This window comes from Lagenorhynchus albirostris, chromosome 10 (genome assembly GCF_949774975.1).
Source record: "Lagenorhynchus albirostris chromosome 10, mLagAlb1.1, whole genome shotgun sequence".
NCBI lineage: Eukaryota > Metazoa > Chordata > Mammalia > Artiodactyla > Delphinidae > Lagenorhynchus > Lagenorhynchus albirostris.
In genome coordinates this window covers 82,661,882-82,671,424 of record NC_083104.1, presented here as the reverse complement: position 1 = coordinate 82,671,424, position 9,543 = coordinate 82,661,882, and the positions used below count along the sequence as shown (strand labels likewise).

General features: G+C 41.1%; 1 non-coding gene and 1 pseudogene across 1 annotated transcript; both read left to right on the top strand.

Annotated features, from left to right (window-relative positions):
• Positions 1-397: 397 nt before the first annotated feature.
• On the top strand, positions 398-5,612 carry LOC132527591 (epididymal secretory glutathione peroxidase-like; annotated as a pseudogene).
• A 3,837-nt stretch (positions 5,613-9,449) lies between these two features.
• On the top strand, positions 9,450-9,543 carry TRNAI-UAU (transfer RNA isoleucine (anticodon UAU)). The gene is made up of 2 exons: positions 9,450-9,487; positions 9,508-9,543. It is a non-coding gene; the product is annotated as a tRNA-Ile (tRNA).

The window sequence follows — 9,543 nt, the reverse complement described above, 5'->3', positions numbered from 1 at the left end:
CCCTCAACCACTGCACCACCAGGGAAGCCCTGTCATGCCTTTTTGCAGTGACTTTACTGAGATGTCTGCACCTAGATACGGCTGTCCACTCAGAAAAAATAGACAATAGTCTTCAAGGACTGTGGAGCGCTTGCTCTCACCTTTTCATAATTCTGCCAGAATTTATGTGAGTCCTGGATCCTCATCGCACTAGTGAGCGCTGAGTGCTCACGGAGGTGTGTGTAGGTGAGGACGTGGTTTGAATTCTACGTCCTCTTGCCCTACTCACGCCCCAGAAATCCTTGCCACCCTGCAACTGGCCTGCATAGGCTTGGGCTAGTCCCTGCCAGGGTATCAAAAGGCTGCCAGGTACCCGACAACCTCAGACTCTCAGACTAGTGATCTACAGATACTAGTCATGACTGTATAGTTAAGGGCCTCCTATCTTTCCCCCCTTTTCCTAGCTGGCTTCGTGCAGTCAAATTCTAAGCTGGAGAAGGTGAGTGACCACCAGAGAGGGTGGGACAGGGCTCAAAGGTGGAGCCTTCTGTCCTGCTCCCAAATCTTGCCCTCAGTCCTTCTTGTAAGACTCTGACCTCTGCTTTCTCCCTCTTTGCAGTATGCAGGCAAGCATGTCCTTTTTGTCAATGTGGCCACCTATTGTGGTCTGACAGCTCAATACCCTGGTAAGAGTTCATAACCAAATCTCCTTGGGACTAAACTTTCCAGCTCATTATATTCTAAGTCATGTTGGAATTATATTCTAATTCTAATTCTATGTATCAAAATAAATACTCATGATCAAGTGACTTTATTCCCTGATGTCAGGAGTCAGTAAACTATGGTCCACAGGGCAAATCTGGCCAGCCTACTTTTGTAAACAAAGTTTTATTGAACATAGCTATGCTCATTTATTTACAGATTGTCTGTGATGGATGTTAAGCTACAAGGCAGAGTTCAGTGGTTGTATAAGTGATGGTGTCAGAGACCATCTGAAATTACTATCTGGACCTTCACAGAAAATGTTTGTTGACCCCTTCCTATGTCCTGCCTCTGCTTTGCTCCTGAGATTTCCAGGAGAATCAATAATGTATCTGACAGCTAGGAGCCTCTCTGAAGATTCAAGTCTCCTTGGTAAATACAGGAGGTAGGATTGATGTTTTTGAGACTTTTCCAGGGTTTTACATGTAACTTACAAAGACAGGGAAAAGGGGAAAGGGGCTTTATACCTGGAGCACATTTGACTGGAGCAAGGGCTGGTAGAGGAGGCCATAATAGAGGCAAACACTCCCTCTCCAACCTCAATGCCTCCTTTAAGTGTAGTTTTTCCCTCTCCGTACATGACTCAGAGCAGATTTTTATCTTTCTCATATCTTAGGCCTTGTTGTTTGAAAGCCAATAAATAATAAACAGGGTTATTTTCTTTCAGAAAGAGATGTACTTCTTATATTTGAACTAATAAGAACTTTGATTTAAAATTTTTGATTATGTTATATTTCGACAAGGTAATATATTCACAAGGCTCAAAATTAAAGGAATAAAGAAGTTTAGAGTGAAAAGTTTTTTCATCTCTTTCCCCTCCCTTCAGATGACCAATATTATCATGTTTACAAAATATATGGGTATTCTTTTTTTTCTTTTCCCCCAGTTGATAACATATTGTAAATACTATTTGCCAATTTGCTTTTTAAAATTAATAAGGTACCTTGGAGTTCAGACCATTTCCTCCCTCTTTTTTAAGACTGAAGAATATTCTATTGGACCATACTTCATTTTACCAGTTTATAGGGACTTTAAAAATCAATTTATTCAGTTCCCACTCTGTACATAACAGATGAGGAAACTGAGAAATAGCTACTCAAGGACTGGTAGACATGTTTCCTAATTTATTGTCTCTTTCCTAGAGGAAGTGATTACCTACAGTGACTAAAGACAAGAGTGGAGGATGTGGGGAAAGGTACTAAGGAACCATTTGGAAACAGGAAAGCAATCTCATATTGCAAAAGTAAATAAATAAAAATAAATAAAGGACTAAGAGGAGATATCAGTTGACCCCGTTGGCTGAGCAGAATCTGAGTGGGACTGGTTAGTGTTTGCTAGGGGACTGAAAATATCTAGCTCAGAAAGGGTGAACAAAGAAGACAATTATAAAAGTCTGAGGAGACAAATTGGAAAACTTGGGGAAGAAGGCAGTTGGAAGCTTGTGTTTGGCATATCAATGAGGGTTTTTAGGTAGAATGCATCTTTAACATCCTGAAGACTGTTGAAGAACACCAGGAAGCTCAACCTGGAATTTCTCTGGTTCTCTTTGCCCCTGTCAGACCCACACTCCACCCAGGGTGAACCAGCTTGTGCAGAGGAGAGAAGCACATTCTCATTGTGTGTGTCTTTTCCTTTTTAAAAGAAAGATTCAATCTACCAATTAACCAACCAGGGAAGGCAAACTGATGAGCAGTGATGTTTAAACGCAGTTTTCTTTAAAAATCACCTGATGAGCTTTTCATTTTTTAATTGTGGTACAAAAAGACATAATATAAAATTTACCGTTTAAACCATTTTTAAGAATACTGTTCAGTAGTGTTAAAAATATTCATTCTTGTGAAACAAATCTCCAGAACTTTTCCATCTTGCAAAACTGAAATTCTGTACCCATTAAATAATAGCTCTCCTTTTCCCCTTCCCCCCAGCCCCTAGTAACCACCATTCTACCTTCTGTTTCTATAAATTTGACCACTTTAGATACCAAATGTATTTGTCTTACCTGCAGTATTTGTCTTTTTCATGACTAGTCTACTTCACTTAGCATAATGTCGTCAAGGTTCATCCATGTTGTAGCATGTGACAGAATTTCCTTCCATTTTAAGGCTGAATTTGTTTGAAGGCCAGTTCTTCAATCATTTGTTTATCCATTCATCCATTGATGGACATTTAGGTTGCTTCCACTTCTTGATTTTTATGAATAGTGCTCCTATGAACATGGATGTGCAAATATCTCTTTGAGGCCCTATTTTCAATTCTTTGCATATATACCCAGAAATGGGAATGCTGATCTATGGTAGTTCTATTTTTAATTTTTTGGGAAACCTCCATACTATTTTCCATAGCACTTAAACCATTTTACAATCCCACCAGCAGTGATCTGGTGAGCTTTAGAATAATAAAGGTGACTGGGGAGCCATCTCAAAAGAATGTAATCAGAAATTTTTCTGGAATGGAACCTGGGTATCCCTATTTTTAAAGGAAGGCCCCCACCTGATTCTGATGTGCTGCAGATTTGGGAAATACTGCACTATAACATTTTGAATACATGTTTAGAGATCCAGTATCTAATTTCAGCCCTGCCACAAAGAGTCTTTCTGACCTAGATATTTTTTTTTTCCTTCCCTGGGCCTCTGGTTTTTTCCTCTGTAAAATGGGTATCTCTAAGGATCTTTCTCTACACAAGGAGGATCTCTAGCCAGGCCGCCATATTGTCCCTTCTCTACCCATAGAACTGAGCGCACTTCAGGCGGAGCTGAAGCCCTTTGACCTAGTTGTGTTGGGCTTTCCCTGAAACCAATTTGGAAAGCAAGAACCAGGAGAGAACTCAGAGATCCTTCCGGGACTGAAGTAAGTGCCTGCTTGAAACCCTATAGGGGTCTCTGTCTACCTTTCCTCTGTTTCCAGAGGCACTTCCATATTAGGGACTTCTGGGATGGGTAGTGGGTTAATAGGCTTAGGGGCATCTGCAAACTGATTTTAACTTTGGCCTCTGCTGATATGAGTCTGGCAGTGTCAGACACTCTCTCTCCCTCTCTGGGAAGTGAGAACTGGACGGACCACGGAGGACCAGGAGCACAGAAATAGCTCCTGGTATTGCTGCTACAGAAACAGTGCAGGGGGAGACAGTGATAGGATGTGGAATAGAGAAAAATAAAGTGAATCAGGGAGCCCAAAGTTTAAAAATGGCCTTATTTCCCCTTCCCAGCCCTGTTTTCCATATCTCCACCTCTCTCTCCCCTTTCTCATGACCTCAAATTCTGATACCCCATTATAACTTTCTTTCATATATTCCGGAGCTTCCTGGGAACATTATGGTTCATTGCAGGTATGTCCGTCCAGGAGGAGGATATGTACCTAATTTCCAGCTTTTTGAGAAAGGGGATGTAAATGGCGAAAAAGAGCAGAAAGTCTTCATCTTCTTGAAGGTGAGTTAATCACTGACCTAAGTCTCTTCTTCCCAAATATTCCTAGTATAAACTTGGTGTGGTAGAAATGGATCCAAGGGCACCTGCCTGGAGGTGGGATTGGACTCTTTGGAAGAGATCTCCAGATTAGCATAGGGATTGGGGTTTAATTTGTTAGTATCTATGATGCTCTGGCTTTGTGTGGTGGAGAGAGTTGTGTAGAGTGTCACCTTTCACTGGGACCACTCTCTTTTGTTCATTGACATTCATTCATTCATACATTCAAGGTATACTTGTTGAGTGCCTGCTATCTATAAGGCAGTTTTCTAAATAATAAGGGTATAAAGATGAATAGAAACAGTCCCTATTCCTTGATGATTTCATACTGGAGAGGATGACATAGAAATCAGATATAATACAATGTAGTAAGTGCTTTATATGAAACACTGACTCTTAGATATAGAGAATGTGAGAGCTGAACGGGGCTCTAAAGATCATCAGAGTTCAGTGTTCTTAGATGCTGAACTGTGGGCCAAAGCTGGCCTATGTTGAGATTTTTATATATTCTCAGTAAATTGAAAAAATAGGACAATATAAGGAGGATTTCATAAACTCAACTGATTTATAGGGCTACCCTTTATTCTAAGATTAGTATGTATATGTAATTTATTCTTATAATTATCTTTTTTTTTTTTTAAAGCTTCAAGTGAGCTTTATTAGGGAGCGCTCCAGGGCGAGGTTCACTGGTCCGAGAGAAAGGGGCCAGAGAAGTCGCCTTATAATTATTTTTTTTTTATATAATTATCTTTTTAAAACTAAATGGTGAAGCAATGATGTTTTTAAAATTTTCTCTTATTTGACAAAACAAAATGTTGGAACTCCTACTGGTCCCAAAAGATATTTTTGAAATGTTACTGGCCCATGGAGCATCAAGACCTGGGAAACCACATTCTAATCTAAACCATTCACTTTGCAGAAAAGGAAACTGAAAGCTAGAGAGGTGATATATCTTATTCATAGCAGCAGGATTTTGTGATGTGGTCACAGGGAGAAACAGAAAGAGGGAATAGACTTTTGCTATAATATCTACAACATTCTTGGTAGTTGGTATTTTAGCGATTCAGAGAATATATTAGTAATCAGAGGAAATGAAAATATCTTGATATAAGAGGGAGTAGATTACCTGTGGGTGAGAATAGCCTGAATCATCCAAGAGCAGAAATGATACAGTCATTTCTCTTTTCCATCTCTCTGCTGCAGCAATCCTGTCCTCACCCTTCTGAACTTATGGGCTCAATCAAACATATATCCTGGGAACCCATCATGGCCCATGACATCCGCTGGAATTTTGAAAAGTTCCTGGTGGGACCTGATGGAGTCCCTGTCATGCGCTGGTTCCATCAGGCTCCAGTCAGTACAGTCAAGTCAGATATTCTGGCAGACCTGAAACAGCTCAAAATCAAATAGGAAGACCAAGTTGGGGGCAGGAGCCATTCTGCTTCTTACCTGAAGACCTGTTCAAAAAAAAAAAATCCATCTTTTCACTATACTCTCTTCCTAAATGGTCTCCACTTGACTAAATCACCTCTATAGTGCCAAAATTCCCACTCTCTACCAAGTAGATTTATATTCAGAAGGCTACTGCTATTTCCCCTTGCAAGAGTAAGTGGGTGAAGAAAAAACAGAATGGAAACCCTAAATCCTCAGACATCCGTTACAAATTTAATAATGCATATCCATCAAAGGGAAATCATCCTTCCATGAGGAAGGTTCAGTTTGTCACAATATCCTGAAAAAGAACGTTGCTATACATTCTGATTTCTACTTCTCTCTCTACCCTAAAGGTGTAGAAATAGCAATGGGGTGTATAGCCATACAATCTAGGTTCCACTTCATAACATATTTCCTTCCCCAGGAGAAACATGTAATGTCAATTTCCAAACATTTTCGGATCAGTCTTTATCTGTGACACCCAGCCCACCCCTGCTCCCACTGATCTGTCACTCTTCTGTAGGAGCCCTAGGTCTAGTGGGAGCAGGAAATTGCCTCACATGAAGGGAAGGGCATCTTCACGATAGTGGGACCTGGAGCCTCTTTCTAATTTGGACCCTACAAAAACTTTCCTATGTCTGATCTTTACTGTATTCAGATTGTGACACTTGGGCAGAGCACCCTTTGAAGGACAGGCTTTCCTCTCTCAACCTTAGATTCCTCAGCTTCAGAACCAGCCCTGACCCTATCTCCAATAAAATCTTTTCTGCAGCAACTGGGATCAGTGTGGTGGTTTTTAAATCCTATCCTGTGCTCAAACTCGTCATACCTTTCTCTTCTTCCTCACTGTGACTGTCACAGATGGTGGATTGACCAAATTACCTGAACCCCCTGTACAGAAGGATTTACCATCCCAGGTCCTTGAAAGGTTGTTACCTGTTGGCTCTCAACTCTCATCCCTCTTTAGGAATTGTCTCAGGTCAAGGGTCACATTTCATTTCCAGGGGCAGCCTGTATGCAATTATTGGTCAACGAGAGGTATAACAGCCACGACCTGGCTTCTCAATTTAGGACAACTCTGAAGGACCCATTCCAGTGGTGGAGACCCCCAAGGAGTAGGCAATTGCCCTTTTGCACTTGTACTGCAGCCCAATTTTTCCCTCTGACAAATTCTGATTCTCTTCATTGCTTCTCAGGTGTTGACCCTGAGGTAGTGCCCCAGTAAACTTTCTGAATGCAAATCCCCATCTTGGAGTCTTTCCGGGGAACTCAACCTACAATAGTTAGTACCAAAAGTGATCTGAGAAAGAGGATGATAAGATGAGATTTTTGAAGCTGAATTACCCACCATCTGGTTGGTAGTGAGGGGATTGGTGGAGCACAAACAGCCACTGGCACAAAGTAGCAGTTTTTAAAACTTTCACCAGACCTGAACTGAGATGCTATACTGCTGGATATGCACAAGAAGATGTGATGTATCAGGTGCTTGATAAATATGGGAGAGCTGGTAATAATAATAGAATTGTATCGTTGTTATTAGAAGAAACTGATGCCTTGGAAAAAGATGATTAAAGGCTGAGGATGATATCTCATCAAATAAAGGCTAACTGTGAAAGCCAGAGTGTCTCCATAATAGGATATAAAGAACCTCTCATATCCTGCAACTCAAGAGCATAAAAAACTAAGGTTCAGATCCAAGGTTTAATCATAAGAATAGTAGAACTCCAAAGTGGGTTAAATTCTCAAACTAGATTATCTTCTATGCCTAGGTCATGGCCTTGATTGGAAAAGAATAGAACCTTGAGACATTGAATGGAGACATCTGGTGGGATGCATTAGAACATCTAAATCTCCAGATTTCCCAAGATCCTTTGAGCCTTTTAAAAGTAGCCCAGTCCTCTTCTTCCTTGAAGACAATGCAGAGACCTCTCCTCTGCCAAACATGTGCCTCTGCCACTCACTCAGCGTCTTTCCCATATAGAACTAAATTCTAAGGGTTCTGGATCAAGAAGAGAACTCAAAGTTAGCTGAAGTAGAGTTTACTGATACTGGAGTATTCTCCAAAAGTATAGAATTTTTACACACTGGCAAGAACTCAACATACTATTAGGATTCTCCTGCTTGAAAAAGAAATGGCTCTCACTAAATGTGGTAAGAATGCCAGGACTCTCGTGATTATGGCAGAAAGGAGGGATCAAAATCTCAGAAAACTGGGCATGCTAGAGTGGATTTATTGGATTTACCATGTAATGCTGGAAAACCCACTAGGTGAATGTGTCACAAGAGGGCCAAAGGACATTCTGTTTGGAAAAAAAAAAGTAATATGCTGAGGAGAGGGGCACCAGCCTCACTGAGAAGTTCTATAATGAGTGTCCTCTATTGGCGCTGGGCTGATGGTATGAGATTCTGCTACAGAAGTAACTTCACTGACAGCAATGGGGACTATAGGATCCTGAAATAATTCAGGCCAGAGATAGCAGCACTCAACCATCAGAATCCGTGAGTGTGTGTGTGTGTGTGTGTGTGCGTGTGTGCATGCCCCAGGAGTGGGTGGGCAAAATCACTGTAATGAGAGACAATTTCAGAGTGGTAGCCAACTTTGCAGAGTGTTTGAGATAATTAATAAAATACAGCATCCCTAGAAGCAATACAGATGGGCAGTCAACAAGCATATCACTGTCTACACAATTAGAAGAAATTGAGGATAGAGAATCAGGAGACTGAGGGCAGCTACACCAGTTAAAAATAAAATCACAATACCTTGCTCAATTTCTGATCTTAAACCAGTTTTCAGACCTGAAATTTTTGACTAAAGGAGAAGCCAAGTCCTGAGGACCCTGCAGTGCCACTGCAAATATGTAGAATATAATTCCCCCATTCCTTTCCTAAAGGGACTTATGAGCATTTACTCAATAAGCATAAACTCAAGAAAGAGAAATACCCTCACATTTCAAGGACTGTTGGAAACAAGGTCCAAGTTGATATTGATACGGAAAGACCCAAAGTGTCATCATGGCCCCCCTGTTAAAATGGAGGTAATAGGGACCAGGTAACAAATGGAGCTGTGGCTCAGGTCTGGTTCACAGCGTGCCCACTAAAAGCTTGAAAAGAACTACAACAAATATAAACAATAGATTTCTCTGAGTATGAGACTTCAGAAAATGTTCAAGTTATCTTTTTGTTTTTCTGCATTCCCTTTGTATGTATTGCATCTGCACATTTATAACAGTGGTTTTTCGAAAGGAAATATTAGCTCTGAATGTTTCAGGATAACAACGTATTTTAACATTCTTAGGTTAAAAAACAGCGAGTGATCGGGTCGGGGTGGGATAGGTGGCATCTGAAGCAGATGAAAGGTCAGTCGAGCGGAGCTCAGAGTGGAGACGGGAAACTCAAGAAAGTAGAACCGCTGAGATGGAAAGTCCGCGGGAATCCGGAAGCAATGAAAATGCACTGGTTTCTTACAGATGAAATACACACTCCTAAGTGGAAAGCTTCCTGCCTTTGTGGAATCAATGTAATTTTTTTTTCATTCAAATGCTTTCAAATAACAGTCTGAATTTAGAGAAGCCGTGGGAATCTGAGCGGAAAATCAAGATAGAGATAACTGCGACGCTCAGCCCCGGCAGCATCTCTGTACAGGGGAGGAAACGGCTGCAGATTGGCAAATACCAGGGATGCCTTTGCTGCTTTTAATCCCATTTGTGGAAGCCCCATATCAGAAGGTGCCATTTTGTTCATAACATTTAATATCTTCAACAAAAATACCGTCTTCATCTGTGAAAGTATATTCACTTATATCTCCCTAACGTAGCTCCAGTGGCGCAATCGGTTAGCGCGCGGTACTTATAAGACAGTACACTTGTGAGCGATGCCGAGGTTGTGAGTTCGAGCCTCACCTGGAGCA